At 37.6% G+C, this 19,905-nt stretch overlaps 1 non-coding gene across 1 annotated transcript; it reads left to right on the forward strand.

Annotated features, from left to right (window-relative positions):
• The first annotated feature begins 2,380 nt into the window (after positions 1 to 2,380).
• LOC112617343 lies at positions 2,381 to 2,486 on the forward strand. Its single transcript, XR_003117894.1, has one exon. It is a non-coding gene; the product is annotated as a U6 spliceosomal RNA (small nuclear RNA).
• Positions 2,487 to 19,905: the final 17,419 nt, after the last annotated feature.

Here is a 19,905-nt window from a genome sequence, read left to right on the forward strand (position 1 = left end):
GAAAATTAATTCAAGATGGATTAGAGACTTAAATGTTAGACCTAATACCATAAAAATCCTAGAAGAAAACCTAGGTAGTACCATTCAGGACATAGGCATGGGCAAAGACTTCATGTCTAAAACACCAAAAGCAATGGCAGCAAAAGCCAAAATTGACAAATGGGATCTCATTAAACTAAAGAGCTTCTGCACAGCAAAAGAAACTACCATCAGAGTGAACAGGCAACCTGCAGAATGGGAGAAAATTTTTGCAATCTACTCATCTGACAAAGGGCTAATATCCAGAACCTACAAAGAACTCAAACAAATTTACAAGAAAAAAACAAACAACCCCATCAAAAACTGGGCAAAGGATATGAACAGACATTTTTCAAAAGAAGACATTCATACAGCCAACAGACACATGAAAAAATGCTCATCATCACTGGCCATCAGAGAAATGCAAATCAAAATCACAATGAGATACCATCTCACACCAGTTAGAATGGCAATCATTAAAAAGTCAGGAAACAACAGGTGCTGGAGAGGATGTGGAGAAATAGGAACACTTTTACACTGTTGGTGGGATTGTAAACTAGTTCAACCATTATGGAAAACAGTATGGCGATTCCTGAAGGATCTAGAACTAGATGTACCATATGACCCAGCCATCCCATTACTGGGTATATACCCAAAGGATTATAAATCATGCTGCTATAAAGACAGATGCACACGTATGTTTATTGCGGCACTATTCACAATAGCAAAGACTTGGAATCAACCCAAATGTCCATCAGTGACAGACTGGATTAAGAAAATGTGGCACATATACATCATGGAATACTATGCAGCCATAAAAAAGGATGAGTTTGCATCCTTTGTAGGGACATGGATGCAGCTGGAAACCATCATTCTTAGCAAACTATCACAAGAGCAGAAAACCAAACACCGCATGTTCTCACTCATAGGTGGGAACTGAACAATGAGATCACTTGGACTCGGGAAGGGGGACGTCACACACTGGGGCCTATTACGGGGAGGGGGGAGAGGGAGGGATTGCATTGGGAGTTATACCTGATGCAAATGACGAGTTGATGGGTGCTGACGAGTTGATTGGTGCAGCACAGCAACATGGCACAAGTATACATATGTAACAAACCTGCACGTTATGCACATGTACCCTAGAACTTAAAGTATAATAATAATAATAATAATAATAATAATAAATAAAAAACAAAAACAATTACATCTTACATATCAGGTGAGATGTCATAGTTTGGTTCAGGTAGTTTTATAGTGGCAGTGAGTTAGTCCCCTGCATCAGTCAGAAATCAGACAAAAAGCCAGACCAGTTAGAAGTACCAATGGGTGCAGGATTCTTTATCTCAGGACTTTTAAGACCTTTATCCTTAGAGATGCCAACATTGTTCATTTCATCCAAGTATAACACGTATGCATGGGATAAAAAATACTGTTACATCATTGATTTTTCTGATTAGTTATTTGGGTCTTGAAATGTCCAGTTTAGCAGAAAGTCCTACAAGCTCCTTGAATTTTTCAAGAACCACAGGGGTTCACTAAATCCAAAGAAGACAGTCCCTTTTACAGGTCAGAAGGAGGAGAAAAAATGGTAGATTCCAATCATTCTGTTGTTTCTGTCGCTGCATTGTTGCCACTTAAACTGGTCCTGCTGCCTGGTAATGGTTGACCTTTGACACCAGGATCCTCTTACTGATTCAGGTCCCTCAAGTCTTCATGGCGATTCATACACTGACTTTGAAGTTACGTTTGTTAGTTCCCATACCTGTTCTTATATGCTCAGCCATTGTTCCCAAAGCACCAGCACCCTGCTCTAGCTGCTGGGCATCCTGACTTTATCTGCAGACAAAGTGAGCAAACTGACCCCCCGTATTCAGAACCTAATGTGAAACCCACATCTTAGCTAAGAATTAGCTGAGACCTTCATGGTACGAGATCCTTTGAGGCCATTGTTGGTCTTTTCTCTAGCAAATTCGATGGGCTTGTTCTAAAGGGTCAGAGGGGTTCAACTAATGTGACAGAAACAGATCAGTGTTTGTTTCTGCTTCTTTCCTACCAGATCTGTACTGTGAGGCACCTTTATATCCTGTATAGAACCTTAGGCACTAGGAAGTCCCATATGAACCTTCCCCAAGCAGTGACTCCCAGTTGTGGTTGGCCCCTTGAGTGATCTGTTTTACATGATAATGAAAATCATCTAAGCTACTTCCATCTCTAGCTCAAGATTTTAAAATATTTTCAAATTCTACCTCACAGGAAGCCATTGAAGGGAATTCTCAGAATCTTAGGTACGTTAGTTGGACTTAACAGAGCCAAGCCTTGTCCATGACTCATCACTAATCATGTGTAAATGTAGGGCTTTGTGCTTGCTTTGGTGGCACATACCTAAAATTGGAACGATACAGAGAAAATTAGCATGGCTTCTGCATAAGGAGACAGCACATATTTTTGAAGCATTCCATGTTTTGTGCAGTCACTGGAAGGTCATTTGATTATTTGCTGACTAATTCTAAGGAAACAGTGTGAATCAAAGCAAAATGGGTACCGCCAAAATACTGAAATTGTGATTTGGACTGAAAAAATAGTCATGTAAGATGGTGTATGAGATGACATAGAGCTGAACAACGTGTTCAGTGCAAAATATATTGTTAGTATGTATGTCGAAAATTAGAAAATGTCAATTTGTAACTTCTTGATGGAAACTAAAAAAATTAAAAACAGTTTTGGTCTCTCATGTCAGCTGGAATTGAACATCAACATAAAGCATTATCTTTACAAATATATGCTGGTTCAGGGTTTGAGTCTGTGGACAAGGATCATTGGTCCAAGCCAGGTTTTGATATCCATTGGTTTTTCTGCCCTTGGTGTGACTGATCAACTCCATAATAGTGGATAATTACATTATTGACTTCAATGAGATATTTATGAGTAAATTTAGTTACAAACTGTGAAACAGTTGAGAAACCGTGAATTATAAGCCATGAGGAGTAGGACAACTAAGAAACAAAATTAGGAATTGATAACATTTTCTGAAAACCAGAACATTTGCATATTAGAACCTATGAATAAAACACACATTGGGTTTTATTTGAGATTCCAAGAAGATTTTAGCCGTAAAGTTTAGGAATAGATTATTCCATTGCTTTACTGTTTCTCTGAGCATTTAACAATATAATCATGTTCCATCTTTATAACAACCTAGTGAAATAAGGCAGCAAATTCCTCACTTTGTAGAAAAAGGCATTGAGCCTAAGAGAGCAAGTTTTCCAAGAACAAATAACTGTTCATTATGGAGCTAGGACTTATGCAGGGTTGGGACACTTTCTATTATGTCATGCTAATGCAAGCAAATTTACTGGGTCACAGTGCCCTCGATTTATGAGCACTTCACCTTATAATTTTTTCTTTAATTAGAAGCTTAAAGAGAAGTTTGTAGAATGTACTCATAAGTGGATTGGATAGTACTGTTAAGTTCTGATATTATGATATTTTTAGAAATACCCTAAGAATTTTACATTTGGTAAGCATTTTTTATATCAGTATTAAAATAGTAATTTAGTTTATTACATTTATATATATCTAGAATTTGCCAATTACTTTGTGACTACAAAGAAAAACAGATGTTAAAAATCTCTTTGAAAACAGCAATCCAGGTAAGACTTGTGATAATGAATTACTTTAGGTCAGTTGTCACCAATCTTTTTGGCACCGGGGACTGGTTTTGTAGAAGACAATCTTTCCATGGGCTGGGGGAAGGTGGGGATGGTTTCAGGATTATTCAATCATGTTACATTTATTGTTCTACTTTATTCATATTTTTATTACATTGTAATATATAATGAAATAATTATACAACTTATCATCATGTAGAATCAGTGGAAGCTCTGAGCTTATGTTTCTGCAACTAGATGGTCTCATCTGGGGGCAAAGTGAGACAGTGGCAGATCATCCGCCATTAGATTCTCATACAAAACTCACAACCTAGATCCCTCGGATGAGCAGTTCACAATAGGGTTCATGCTCCAATGAGTATCTAATGCTATCACTGATCTGACTGGAGGCAGAGTTCAGGCGTTAATATGAGCCATGGGGTTGGCTGTAAGTACAGGTGAAGCTTCCCTGGCTTACCTGCTGCTCACCTCCTCCTGTGTGGTGTGGTTCATAATAGTCCATGGACTGTTGTCAGTCTGTGGCCTGGGAGTTGTGGACCCCTGCTCTGGGTGGTCCAACCATAGATACAAAAGTAAAAGTAAGGAATTTTTGATCACAAAACAATGCTGAAGTACAAGTCATGTTACATATACTTGTCTCAGCAAGGTGTCACTATTACTGACTTCATTCCTCCTCATTTGAAGTTGGAAAGAGACACATTTACTTCTTTGGAACAAGATGTGTTCTTCTACCTGCTGGTCAATTTTCATGCTAACAGTAATTTTATTAGAACAAGATACTCTGCTACCATTTGTCAAAAGATTGTCATAATAAATATACAAATTGGCCAACTCTAGGCTCAACAGATTATAACAAAAGTAGAAAAATGTCTCACAATAACAAAAATGCTAGTATGCTACCTGGATGGGGACACCTAATACATTGTATACTCCAAACAGTATGAGGACACCTTTAATTTAGCCATCTATATATCAAAGAGCTTCTGTAAGTTAGGTTTTGTAAGTTGCAGGAGACAAAGATGGAATAGATGTAGTTTTGATCTTTAAGGTGTTCATAATAGAGCAGTCTCTATTTCATTTCTGTGCTTTTTCAACAGAATTTATAAGAAAACATTTCTATTTATGTTTTCACTTGTCCACTTAACAAATTACTGTTGAATGTCTTTTAGATACTAACCATTTTTCTAATGCTATAGAGCACAAACATTTAAAAATACAGACAGAAGCTTGTTATCATTGTCATTTTTATTATTTTACTACTTTATTCAGTGCTTACTGTATGCTAGATGCTCACTGGAAACTTGTAATTATAATATATTTATTATGCGCCAGACATATGTGATGAGGAATGAAAGTTTTGAAAAAAAGTAGGTATGATTCCAGGCAAGCTTGCAGAGTGAGAATAATTTTTCTAGATAAAGAAACAGAAAAATAATGTTTGGCAGAAGGAACATCTAACGAGATTGCCTGCTTGGCTGGAAGAGCAGCAAGTGCAAAAGACAAGATGCTTGAGTGAACATTGCAGGGTTTCTGAGCAGTTCACTTTTGCTAGTACCAAAAGTCTGAGATACCAGAGGTTGAGCATGAGGTGAATACTTAGCTAAGGCAAGTTTATGGTAGACTTTTTAATACTATAGAAATGAGTAGGTCTTATCCTGAGGGCCATTGGAAATTTACCAGATAGAATGCTTTGGACTGCAAATACTAGATGAGTGGTGGCTAAAACAGTAGGAACCAGAGTTGTTTTGTTTGTTCAGTGATATCTTACGGATCCCATTTGTCCCTTTTTCAGGTGTACTGTCAGCAATGTTTAATTCATGTCTCCTTTCATGGTTGGCTAATCTACGACAGCTTCAAACATCTTGTTCTCACACCACAACATCGCAAGAGCTGCTTTTCTTCACATGTCTTTTTTTTTTTTTTTTTTTTTTTANTGACTTTGAAGTTAATCCAGCAGCTACATGTTTTGGAAAGCAGAGTGCCTCTTAAAGTGTTGGTGATTATGATTCTAGCACTAGAATTTCAGTGTGTATTTTCTTTTTTTTTTTTTTTTTTTTTGAGACAGAGTCTCGCTTAGTCGCCCAGGCTGGAGTGCAGTGGCGGCATCTCGGCTCACTGCAAGCTCCGCCTCCCGGGTTCATGCCATTCTCCTGCTTCAGTCTCCCAAGTAGCTGGGACTACAGGCGCCCGCCGCCTCGCCCGGCTAATTTTTTGCATTTTTAGTAGAGACGGGGTTTCACCATGTTAGCCAGGATGGTCTCGATCTCCTGACCTCGTGATCCGCCCGCCTCGGCCTCCCAAAGTGCTGGGATTACAGGCGTGAGCCACCGCGCCCGGCCCCACATGTCTTTTAAACAGGGAGAAAACTCAGAAGCATGTAAGGGGCTTCTAGTAACATTTCATTGGCTGGGTCACACCACATGCTCATTCCCAAACCAGGCACTGGGAAGACAAGTACGTGATTAGCTTAGAATAAATGTTTCTCTTTCTGAGGCTGAGGAGGGGGATTGGGATAGTAAATATCCCAATAGACTTGTGTTTCTTCTGCAAGAAAGATTAAGGAATGGCTATTGGTAACGAGCCAACAGTGTTTGCTGAATGGGCTCACTGGAGACTTTTGAGCAGGGGAGTCCAAGATGAACTCTGAGTATTAAGGCATATTCCTGTTATGCTGTAAAACAGATTAGCAAGATTTTTCTGTAAAGGACCAGGTGAGAAATATTTGGCACTAGGTGGTCTCTCTCACATCTACTGACCCCTGCTGTTGTCTGCTGTTGTAGAGTGAAAGCCACCATGATTCTATGTAAGCAAACAGGCATGACTGAGCTCCTACAAAACTTTATTTACAAAGCCATGAGGCAGACTGGATTTGGCTTGTGGCCTATAGTTTGCTGGTATTGATGGAATGTAACCATGTAAACAAACCAGGAGACAAAGGAAGCTTTTGCCGTCATCAGCTATAGTTTCCAAGTCACACATCCTTGGATCCTTGGACTAGTATCAATGTATTATAAGGTTTTCACCCATCCATGGTGAAATAAATAAAGTCAGGAGTCTTAGTCACTCATTTTAATATGCTGGCCTTTTCTTTGGTGTTATGCTTTTTAAATTTCTTTTGCTTAATTTTTTTCATGTAAGAAATAACATTAATAGTTGGCAGGTTTTTTATTTATTTATTTATTTATTTATTTTTTTTTTTTTGAGACGGAGTCTCGCTCTGTCAACCCAGGCAGGAGTGCAGTGGCCGGATCTCAGCTCACTGCAAGCTCCGCCTCCCGGGTTTACGCCATTCTCCTGCCTCAGCCTCCCGAGTAGCTGGGACTACAGGCGCCCGCCGCCTCGCCCGGCTAGTTTTTTTGTATTTTTCAGTAGAGACGGGGTTTCACCGTGTTAGCCAGGATGGTCTCGATCTCCTGACCTCGTGATCCACCCGTCTCGGCCTCCCAAAGTGCTGGGATTACAGGCTTGAGCCACCGCGCCCGGCCGTTGGCAGGTTTTTTAAAAAATAAAAGCCCTTTTGTAAATGTTTATGTTCCCAGTGGCAGTGGGAATATAAAGCAGAGGCAGAAGAGAGGTATAGTCTATATGATTTAGTGATAATTGAATGAGAAAGGCTTGGGGGACAGAAAGAAATATCAGATAATTTATAGGTTTCCACGTTGTACACTAGTATTTGACCTGGACATGAGGCAGGAGGAGGCTATTTTCTGGTGAATACAGAAGAGCAAAGAGTAGCAGGTCAACAGGAATGACTAATTTTTTTCTATGTCTGTTTAATGGAATATTCATGTAGGGTTTTTTTTTTTTTGAGTAGGTAATTGGATAACCAGCATTTATAACTTGCATCCTACTAGCTTGACTCTCAGTGATAAGATTTGTCAAAGATCCAGGAATCTGAAAGGTGTTGATAAATGTCCATGTGTATAACCATCAGTGATTGAAAGTCAGCATGCACAGAACGCAGAATTGGGAGAGATAAACTCAATAGATAAAGATGAATATCGGAGTTGTGTTCCTCTTAGGGAATGATACTCTCTGTGATCTGTGTGAGTCACAGCTGTTAGAAGAGAAAGAGAACAAGGAGCGCAGTAAGGAAGCACAGCAAATTCAGTCCTGGAGTGCCATGCTTAATGAGTAATAGCTCACTAGGAATATTGGTTTTGGCATTAAAATGATCTATATCTAAATGCAGATTCGATCAGGGATCACTCTTCAAGGTTAATGTCCAGGCATCTTAAAATTGCATATAAGGCTTTCATTATCTGACTTCTTCCCTATTCTTCATCTTTAGCTCTTTTCCCTGTGCACCCTTTCTCTGGCATTACTGAGCAGCTGGTAATGCCCTACTCATTCATTCTTCTATTGTAGGTAAAATACTTCCACTCTTTCAGGTCTCTCTCCTGCTCTTGCTGCTGCGTGGCATGCTGTCACCCTTTCCAACCCACTACCATTTTTAACCTGGCTAGCCTCAATATTTAAGTCTCTGCTTGGGCATGTGTTCTAGAAAAGCCATCACTGACATGCTTTATTTTCATTATTTTTAAACCCTAACTCCTAGCATGTATGTAGCAGGACTCAATAGGTTGGCTTCATCCTTGGGATGCAAGGCTGGTTCAACATACACAAATCAATAAATGCAATCCATCATATAAACACAACCAAAGACAAAAACCACATGATTATCTCAATAGGTGCAGAAAAGGCCTTCAACAAAATTCAATAGCGCTTCATGCTAAAAACTCTCAATAAACTAGGTATTAATGGTACGTATCTCAAAATAATAAGAACTATTTATGACAACCCCATGGCCAATATCATACTGAATGGGCAAAAGCTGGAAGCATTCCCTTTGAAAACTGGCACAAGACAAGGATGCCCTCTCTCACCGCTGCATTCAACATAGTGTGGGGCGTTCTGGCCAGGGCAATCAGGCAAGAGAAAGAAATAAAGGGTATTCAATTAGGAAAAGAGGAAGTCAAATCATCCCTGTTTGAAGAGGACATGATTGTGTATTAGGAAACCCCATCATCTCAGCCCCAAATCTCCTTAAGCTGATAAGCAACTTCAGCAAAGTCTCAGGATATAAAATCAATGTGCAAAAATCACAAGCATTCCGATACACACCAATAACAGGCAAACAGAGAGCCAAATCATGAGTGAAGTCCCATTCACAATTGCTACAAAGAGATTAAAATACCTAGGAATCCAACTTACAAGGGATGTGAAGGACCTCTTCAAGGAGAACTACAAACCACTGCTCAACGTTATAAAAGAGGACACAAACAAATGGAAGAACATACCATGCTCATGGATAGGAAGAATCAATATTGTGAAAATGACCATACTGCCCAAGGTAATTTAGAGATTCAGTGCCATTCCCATAAAACTACCAATGACTCGCTTCACAGAATTGGAAAAAAACTACTTTAAAGTTCATATGGAACCAAAAAGGAGCCCGCATTGCCAAGACAATCCTAAGCAAAAAGAACAAGGCTGGAGGTGTCACGCTACCTGACTTCAAACTATACTATAAGGCTACAGTAACAAAAACAGCATGGTACTGGTACCAAAACTGAGATATAGAGCAATGGAACAAATACAACCCTCAGAAATAATACCACACATCTACAACCATCTGATCTTTGACAAACTTGACAAAAACAAGAAATGGGGAAAGGATACCTTATTTAATAAATGGCACTGGGAAAACTGGCTAGCTATATGTAGAAAGCTGAAACTGGATCTCTTCCTTAAACCTTATACAAAAATTTATTCAAGATGGATTAAAGACTTAAATGTTAGACCTAAAACCATAAAAACCCTAGAAGAAAACCTAGGGAATACCATTCAGGCAATAGGCATGGGCAAGGATTTCATGACTAAAATACCAAAAGCAATGGCAACAAAAGCCAAAACTGACAAATGGGATATAATTAAACTAAAGAGCTTCTGCACAGCAAAAGAAACTACCATCAGAGTGAACAGGCAACCTGCAGAATGGGAGAAAATTTTACAATCTACCAATGTGACAAAGGGCTAATATCCAGAATCTACAAAGAACTTAAACAAATTTACAAGAAAAAATCAAGCAACCCCATCAAAAAGTGAGCAAAGGATATGAACAGACACTTCTCAAAAGAAGACATTTATGCAGCCAACAGACACATGAAAAAATGCTCATCGTCACTGACCATCAGAGAAATGCAAATCGAAACAACAATGAGGTACCATCTCATACCAGTTAGAATGGCAATCATTAAAAAGTCAGGAAACAACAGGTGCTGGAGAGGATGTGGAGAAATATGTATGCTTTTACACTGTTGGTGGAACTGTAACTAGTTCAACCCTTGTGGAAGAGAGTGTGGCGATTCCTCAAGTATCTAGAGCTAGAAATACCATTTGACCCAGTCATCCCTTTACTCTGCATATACCCAAAGGATTATGAATCATGCTGCTATAAAGACACATACACACATACGTTTATAGCACCACTATTCACAATAGCAAATACTTGGAACCAACCTAAATGTCCATCAATGATAGACTGGATTAAGAAAATATGGCACATATGCATGATGAAATACTATGCAGCCATTAAAAAGGATGAGTTCATGTCCTCTGTAGGGACATGAATGAAGCTAGAAACTGTCATTCTGAGCAAATTATCACAGGGACAGAAAACCAAACACCACATATTCTCACTCATAGGTGGGAATTGAACAATGAGAACACTTAGACACAAGGTGGGGAACATCACACACTGGGGCCTGTCATGGGGGAGGGGACGGGATAGCATTAGGAGATATACCTAATGTAAATGATGAGTTAACAGGTGCAGCACTCCAACATGGCACATGTATACATACGTAAGAAACCTGCACGTTGTGCACATGTACCCGAGAACTTAAAAGTATAATAAAAATAATAAATAAATAAATTTCTGAGTAAAATAAAGACTGTTTTTACAAAGATGATATGCAAGACTGTCGTCTGCAGTCTTGGAGCACAGGGGACAGACTTGTGGAGGAGTAATGTACAGTTCAGGTGGTAAAGATGCAGTAGAAAAATCAGTGAAGTACTAAGGCAGCCTCAAGGAAGGAGTTACCTGTTGATCCGGGAAAGACATGCAGAATCAAATAAGACTTCACATAGCATTGTTTTAAAAGATGAAAAATAAGGTCAGGTGTGGTGGCTCACACCTGTAATCCCAGCATTTTGGGAGGCTGACAAGGTAAATCACAAAGTCAAAAGATCAGGAAAATCCTGGCCAATGGTGGAAGCCCATCTCTACTAAAAATACGAAAATTAGCTGGGCATGATGGTGCATGCCTGTAATCCCAGCTTCTCGGGAGACTGAGACAGGAGATTGCTTGAACCAGGGAGTTGGAGGTTGCAGTGAGCTGAGATTGCACCACTGCACTCCAGTCTGGTGACAGAGCAAGACCTTGGCTTAAAAAAAATGAAAAATGAAAATAAATTTGTCATAATAATAGAGGGAAATATTTTAGATATTAGGAATACATTGTACACTAATAAAGGTGTCAGTAGTAGTTTTGGAAATCATTTATAAGGTACTATTGTTGCAGAAAACATGAGGCCAGAGAGACCCAGTGGGTGAAACAGGAGGATTTTATTTAGGTGCACACCAGCTCAGCTGATTTGCATTCAAAAACTGAGTCCTGAACAAAGACAAGGCTTGGCTTATATAGACAAGCTTACAGAAGCAGAACAAAGACAGTTATTCATATAGTGACAGTTTTGCAATCCCAGCATAGCTTGAGACCTTGCAGCTGCATTGAAGGAAAACAGAAACTTGCAAATAATATGCATTTGTAAATGGCTACGAGTAAATGCTGAGGGGAAGGGGAGATGGTAAAGGAATTTGTTTTCTTAACCTTGCTATGGGATGTCTGGAGCCCATACCTATGGACTCTGGCTTCTCAGACAGGGTCACCACGACCTTTCCTGGGCCCTGGCTGTTACTATCCTTAGAGTCAGAGTAGCTAAGTGCAGGAAAACTTGTTTCTCTTTAAAACTAAGTTTCCTTTTCTTTAGATTTACTGTTTCACTATTAGGAAGTGAACAACATATTTTGTTACCTTGTATGTTTCTACTGTATTTTAAAGTTGTGTTTCTGGTAGTTTTGTTCTTTTCTGTTGGGTGGATGAATTTGTGAGTGAATTACATCAGGTGTCTCCCCAAGTGGTTTGTTGACGTTTTGGAGAATTATTTCCTAAGTAACTATTTCATGAAAGACTAAACATTCAATTTATGAAATAAAATAAAATGTTTTAAATCTATTTTTATAAAAGCAATAGTTTTTAACTGTTCTAAGTGGTTGATTTTAACAGAATATACGGATTTCTCAACAGAACAAGACTTAAAGCTGACATAAGAGAAAGAGTCACAAAGGCTTAAAGGCAGCGAAAATAGCCAGCCAGCAGCATGGAAAATTTTAAATTTAAATTTTTGATTTAATGTTGTTTTCTTTGCTTTAATAATATTAGATAGTCCAAATGAAATTATTTTTCAGACTGGGTTTTGAGAATCAATAGATTCTTTAAGAATTTTAAACAGATTCTTAAAATTTATTTTAATAAATTCAGCAATCTCATTAACAGAAGAATCAATAGATTCTAATTTAACATTTGATATCTAACTTAAGAAACATAACAACTATAAAAATTTAAAACACTCTTATTTTACAATATTCTTATTTAAAATATTCCTATCTGCCTTTTTTATTAGCTTATAGCTAATCTTTCCTCTTGGAATAAAGGAAAAACAAATTCCAGAACTTTGTTTGTACTTTGATTTTTACAACACCTTAACATGATAAAGAAAGTAACATCAATTATTGGATTATATTATTAAGCAGTAGAATTATGACCAATGTAACATTGATGGTCCCTGAGCTGGAATCACGATTAAAGTGTAATCATGGCCAGTGGTTGAAAACCTGCAATTTTACATTGTCAGTCACTGATACCAAGGTTAAAGATATATTCTGCCGCCGGGCGCGGTGACTCAAGCCTGTAATCCCAGCACTTTGGGAGGCCGAGACGGGCGGATCACGAGGTCAGGAGATCGAGACCATCCTGGCTAACACGGTGAAACCCCGTCTCTACTAAAAAATACAAAAAACTAGCTGGGCGAAGTGGAGGGTGCCTGTAGTCCCAGCTACTCGGGAGGCTGAGGCAGGAGAATGGCGGGAACCCCGGAGGCGGAGCTTGCAGTGAGCTGAGATCCGGCCACTGCACTCCAGCCCGGGTGACAGAGTGAGACTCCGTCTCAAAAAAAAAAAAAAAAAATTAAAAAAAAAAAGATATATTCTGCCTTGTGGTCTCTCATTGACCTCAGCGTTTCTCTTCAGGGAGGGAACCAGGTCATAAAAGCAATGCAACTGCCTATTGCAAGAATCATATCTTGCAGAACGGGACCTTTGGTGCTAGTGCACAAACACAGTAACATTCTAACCTGTTTCAGTTGCAGAAAACCAGAACAGATTATTTAAAATTTTTATCCACTGTAATTAGTACTCATGAGTATATATTAGAACTGGTCTTAAGCAGATAATCTAGATACACAACACTATCATATCACAGCATATAATTTCAACTACAATTTAAGAATTTGCATTTCTTTCTGCTTAGTGTTGATTTTGGCTCCTCATAATTTAAAGCGTGCCTACAATCCAGTCAGGAAACTTTTTGAAAAGCACTTCAGTGCACTGTAGGGGCTCACTAGTTAGGGTTTCATGAGGTAACCTCTTTCAAGTGAGGAAGATTTTGCAACACTACAAATCATCTGCTAATTAATTTTTGGTAGATTTAACACATAACAAGTTTAGTCGAAACAAATGGTGACAAAGTTAAGTGTGCTGGTTCATGGTTTTCTTCTCCCTTTGGCTAAAGTGAAGTATTTTTCACATGTTAATCAAAAGCCCGTGATGTTGCAGTAGTTAAACATAGATTAAAAAGTTGTCTCAATTTTAATTATTTATTTATTTTAATAGATAAATTTCAATTTTATTTATTTATTTATTTATTTATTTATTTATTTATTTATTTTGAGACGTAGTCTGGCTCTGTCGCCCAGGCTGGAGTGCAGTGGCCGGATCTCAGCTCACTGCAAGCTCCGCCTCCCAGGTTCCCGCCATTCTCCTGCCTCAGCCTCCAGAGTAGCTGGGACTACAGGTGCCCGCCACCTCGCCTGGCTAGTTTTTTGTATTTTTTTTTAGTAGAGATGGGGTTTCACCGTGTTAGCCAGGATGGTCTCGATCTCCTGACCTCGTGATCCGCCCGTCTCAGCCTCCCAAAGTGCTGGGATTACAGGCTTGAGCCACCGCACCCGGCCTTAATTTTCATTATTTTCTGATTTTTCATTGTCCATAAGTAATCACTTAAGAATAAAATTATTTTTAAAACATGTGTTCCAAAAGAGGAGACATCATGGAAATATAACAAGCAAATTAACCTTCTATTTTTGCATCTGCAGAAAATGTCTCAAGGACCAGAAATAAATAAGGATTTTGACAGAGAGGTATACCTTTGTATTCAAATATTTCTGTTGAATTAGATTTTTACATTATGTTGTTTAACAAAGTGTAGCAAGTGTAGACATATATGATCCTATCATGTAAGTAGCACAAATCAGCAGTGAAAACTCAGGAAGAATTCCGTACGTTGTGTATTAAAGAGATATAAACACTAGAGATATTCTTTCATTGTTATGGAGTAAATCCTGAATGGTGCCGTAAAATGCCAGGTAATGGCACTTTAGGAACTTTGGATCAATCATTTTATCTTTCCTGGTTTTAGTCTGGTTATCAATAGATAATGTGGCTAAAGAAGATAGCTTCTTATTCTGTGTATCTTCCAGGTAGAAAATTCAATGGCTATTGAATGTGAAATTTGGGGAACATCTCATTTTCTGGGATTCCACGCTTGTACCTCAGGAGTTTCACTCTGCTCCTTGTGTTGTGGCAAACTTGGGTTTTCATGTTTCAGTGAGCACCATCATGTTTTTTATATCCCAGGAATCAAATGAGAAAAGAATGATCAAAGGCAGTGGGGGAGAAGAACATCTCAGTGCAGAAAAGGGCAATCTTCCTTTCTATTCCTGAAGCCCCGCAGTGTCTCATGCTCTACATCTGACTGTTTAATGTAAAACCTAGGTGGTAAAGACAGAAGACACATTTTATATCTTTGTCTTTTTATTTGTGCATTCCCATGAGTCAAATTGGGTAAATACATATGTAAGATACTGAAGAGTGGTTGGAAATAAAAACACAAAATGAAGGAGGGCCCTTTTTGAATTTTGGAAAATTCTGTTTTATTCATTCAAACAGAAATCAAGTAGACTTTACAAAAATTTCAATGATACACTAATGACATGATAATTACATCTTAATATTTTATAGTAATAGTTCTGTATATATGATCAAACTTAAGTGTGAAATATTTTTAATGACTAAAATAATGACAAACTGAATCAATTGATGAAATCAATTAAAAAGGTTCTTTTTATTCAAAAAAGTGATAACCATCCTTAATCTCAAGCTTCCACTCAAGGTTGAAGAAGAAATGAAGAAGCACGGAGGTAATCATGTGGGATTCCCAGAAAACCTGACTAATGGTGCTGCTGCTAGCAATGGTGGTGATGGATTAATTCCACAAAGGAAGAGCAGAAAACCTGACAGTCAGCGATTTCCTGACACTGAGAATGAAGAGTATCACAGGTAAGCCTATGGCAACATTTAACAGGAGATAACCATGTGCTGTCAAACTAATCCTAATTTGGGCTAATATTCATGATGAACAAATTGTACACTTTTACTAGGATATTCAGCCTTCCCTGTTCATCAGAAAATTGAAAATCAGCAGACAATGAGTTACCATTTTTTCCAGTCATTAATTTATTTGAAAAAATAGGCAGTATGGGTAAATGTGAGGGAAAAGGCATTTGTTTTTTTTGTGAACTTTTATTTTAGCTTCAGCGGTACATGTGCTTGTTTATTATATAGGTAAACTGTATCATGGTGGTTTGGGCTACAGTTTATTTCATCAGCCACATAATAGGCAAAATACCTGAAAGATAGATTTTTGGTAGTCTCCCTCCTGCCACACTCCACCCTCAAGTAGACCCTGGGGACTGTTACTCTCTTCTTTGTGTCCATGAGTTCTCATTGTTTAGTTCCCACTAATGAGTAAGAATATGTGGCATTTTATTTTCTGTTCCTGCATTAGTTTGCTTAGTTTGCTTAGGATAATGGCCTCCATCTCCATCTGTTGTTGCAAAGGATTGGTTTCACTGAAAAAGACATTTCGTACACTGTTGGTAAATACATTTTGAACATTAATTTAGTAGCGTATTCACACACACATATATAACATAGTAAGGATATATAATATACGTATGCTAAGGATATTTGTATAAATTTGTTACATATATACTTACGTATAAGGACATTTATTACAGCATTATTATATCAAAAAGATGGATCCTTATCAATAGGAGATTATCATTATCAAAAGTAAATCTTTACCAATAGGAAATAGCTCAAATTTCATACCCAGAAAATAATGTCGTACACAACCATTTTTTACAAATGAGGTTAGACCTAGAATATACTTCTTATTTCACAATTAAAATGTATTTAAAGCAATTTAAAATGTATTTAAAGTATTTAACACATCTTAAGATAATTTTGTTAGAATTCTTGCAATATCTGCTGTGTTGCAAATGGAAGTTACATGCTACATTAGCGTTGTATCTTGTTAACAACAAGATTGCTAGTTATTAAATTTTTGTTGTCAGTGCCTGAGTGCTGAAATATTGGACTCTCAACCTGAATATTGCCAAGCAATTGTACATAGTGATCTATATTTAATATAAACCTTTCAGTATATTGGATAATATTTTTATTAAAATATATCAAAGGATCTTTCATCTACTAAACCAGGAGTTGACCAGATTTTTCTGCAAAGAGCCAGTTAGTAAATATTTTAGGCTTTGTGGACTATATATATATATACTTTTTTTTTTTTTTTTTTTTTAGACAGGGTCTCTGTTGCCCAGGCTGGAGTGCTGTTGTGTGATCACGGCTCACTGCAGCCTCAAATTTCTGGGCTCTAGCGATCCTCCCACCTCAGCCTCTCTACTAGCTGGGACCACAGGTGTGCAACATCACACCCAGCTAATTGACCCCATGGCCTGTTAAGTGAATAAGCATGGCTGCGTTCTAAGATTCTTGACTTACAAAAACAGGCAATGGGCTGGATTTGGCCCACAGGTGCTAATTTGCTGACCCTTGTGCTAAAATGAAGGCGCTGCTAATGCAGTAACTCTTATTTGTAAAAGTGCCCTACATGTTTGACATTATCTTTCCTTTGAGAAAAGGATATATTTCAGTATTCACCTCGCCATATTTTTTGACTGTGACTTCATATTATTTTTAAATTTTCATTTATAAAATAAGATTATTTTGTGTATTTCTGCCCCTTTATTCCTGTTAATAAAACTCAGTATTTTACTGTGATCAATTACTTTGTATATTTGATGAGTATCAACCGTCCTAGAATTAGCTGATTTTTCTCAAGCAAGAAATACTCTCCTTGAAACTTTTAGTATTTCTTGATCTTTATGTATAAGCATGAACAACATGATAATCAGCTTATGTACTCTAGAAATGTTCAAGGTGACGTTTAGGTCTATAGTTTTAAGAATTTAACACCTTGGTCTGGCATTTTTAATGCCACTTGTGTATAATTTTTATATTCTTTAAAATATATAATTGTTATATGAAATTTGAAAACTACATCTCATTATATAAAATTGGAAACTGTTTGTTACTTTTCCATGACTGTGGAAGAAAATTAAAACATTCTCAGTCATGACTCCTAAGTGTGATGTCCTTAAAAGAACTGTCTACCCTCATGAACTGAAATTTTCTTTTCATTCACTCTTGATCTTACACCAGTAAGTCTTCAATTTCAACACTCCTACAATGTTGTTTTTTCTCAAGATTATCACTAATTTTTTTCTGTAATAAATCTAGGCATTTTTCTTACACCTCATTTTATTTAATCTGTCAGCAATATTTGAGCCAATGGAGGACATCTCGTCTCTAACGGCATCTTCACTTGGCTTCCAGGACCTCACTCTCTCAGGCTTTTCCTCCTGCCTTTCTAGTCCATTCATCATGGTCTGTTTTGCTTGCTCCTCCTCATCCTCCTCCTTTTGGACTTTGTTTTTTCTCCCAGGGCTCAGTCCTCAATCTTCTTTCTCATGAGTTTTTCTTTTTCTTTTTTGGAGACAGAGTTTCACTCTGTCACCCAGGCTGGAGTTTAGTGGTGTGATCTCGGCTCACTACAATGTCTGCCTCCTGGGTTCAAGTGATTCTCCTGCCTCAGCCTCCTGAGTAGCTGGCATTATGGTGCGTGCCACCATGCCAAGCTAATTTTTGTATTTTTAGTAGAGACAGCATTTCCCCATGTTGGCCAGGCTGGTCTCAAACTCTTGACCTCAGGTGATCTGCCTGCCTTGACCTCAGCAGGGACTTTTCTGACCATCCCAACTTTCCCACCACCCTCCCCATCAAACACATGAACATTTCATTTTCCTGCTTTAATTTTTCTCCTCTAACCTACTGTATATTTTGCCTTATCAGTCTGTTGTTATTGTGTGTTTTTCTCACTCTCGTGAATAGGGTTTTTATTTTTCACTACCATATCCTCACTACCTAGTAAAAGGTCTAGCATATTGGACATAGTTACCTAATAAATACTTATTAAATGAATGAACGGAGTTTATCCTGTATATATTGTTTGATTCATTATCACTAAAAATGTTTGACATGGTTCATTCTAACAGTTTTGCCTGGTAATTATATGCATTTTAAAAATTGTTTTCACTCTGTATAATAAGCTACATTCTTTATATTAATTTTCCATTTAGGGAGAAAAGCCCAATATTGTGGTTATTCACTATTTATTCTTTGACTTGTAATAATTGTATTTATGGTAAACTGATTCAGAGGAGTTGCAAACTTTACTGGTATTTTATTTTATTTTATTTTATTTTATTTTATTTTATTTGAGATTGAGTCTTGCTTTATCTCCCAGGCTGGAGTGCAGTGGCGCGATCTCAGTTCACTGCAACCTCTGCTTCCTGGGTTCATGCATTGCTCCTGCCTCAGCCTCCCGAGGAGCTGGGATTACTGGGGCATGCCACCATGCCCAGCTAATTTCTGTATTTTTAGTAGAGACGGAGTTTCAACATGTTGGTCAGGCTGGTCTCAAACTCTACCTCAGGTGATCCAAAGTGCTGAGATTACAGGCGTGAGCCACTGCACCCGAACACTAGTATTTTATTTTTTAAAAAATGAGGGTGGCACATTTAATGGACTTACAGATTTTTTTTCAAGGGATTATGAATGTTTGGAGTTTGAAATAAAAACACAGAGTTGGAATTGTTTTGCTTCCTATAGTAAGAGGAATACTGGTCAGGCACTGGCTATTCTGATGGAGCAGGTGCTGCTGCTTGGCTGTATTTCAGAAGCAAGATGCTCACATCGATATTGGTTGGTGAGCAAAACCAGTGGGTCATTGATTGGTTGACTAGATTTCAAACAGGCTCTGGGTGACTTCTTGTTATCATTGGTACAGGTCATTTCTTTCCTAAGTTAGAGTCAATTTTAATCGAAAATTTTCTGTTTAAAAGTTGCCTTCAATTACTATGTTCAAAATGAAACTATTTTATATTCCAGAATTGTAAACTTCATTTTAACATTTTTGTCAAGATGAATTGGTTAATAATAGCTCTCAGGAAGATCTGTTTTTTTAATACATATTTCTCTGTATAATTTATTCCTTAAAATTAATTATTTTGTTTCTGTTTTTGGTATTTTTAGAAACTTTTGCTCTAGTCCTAACATAATCTCCAGTGGAAGATTTTATTCTCTTTGTCAGTTCATGTATGCATATGGCAGTGCTATTCTATTTTTAAATTCCTTTTCTTTTCTTGTTCACTTTCTTCTCTGTACAATAGCAGTGATATTCTTACATATATTTACCTCGTTAAAAACTAATGATAGTTTTCTGCTGGCAAATTTAACTTTTTTGACTAAATACTAGGCTAAAAGTGAAGACAATTTACCAGATCATTTTATTTTCAAACAAAATCATAACTAATAAAAATTGCTATTTTTGAAATG

Source organism: Theropithecus gelada, unplaced genomic scaffold, assembly GCF_003255815.1.
Source record: "Theropithecus gelada isolate Dixy unplaced genomic scaffold, Tgel_1.0 HiC_scaffold_16062, whole genome shotgun sequence".
NCBI lineage: Eukaryota > Metazoa > Chordata > Mammalia > Primates > Cercopithecidae > Theropithecus > Theropithecus gelada.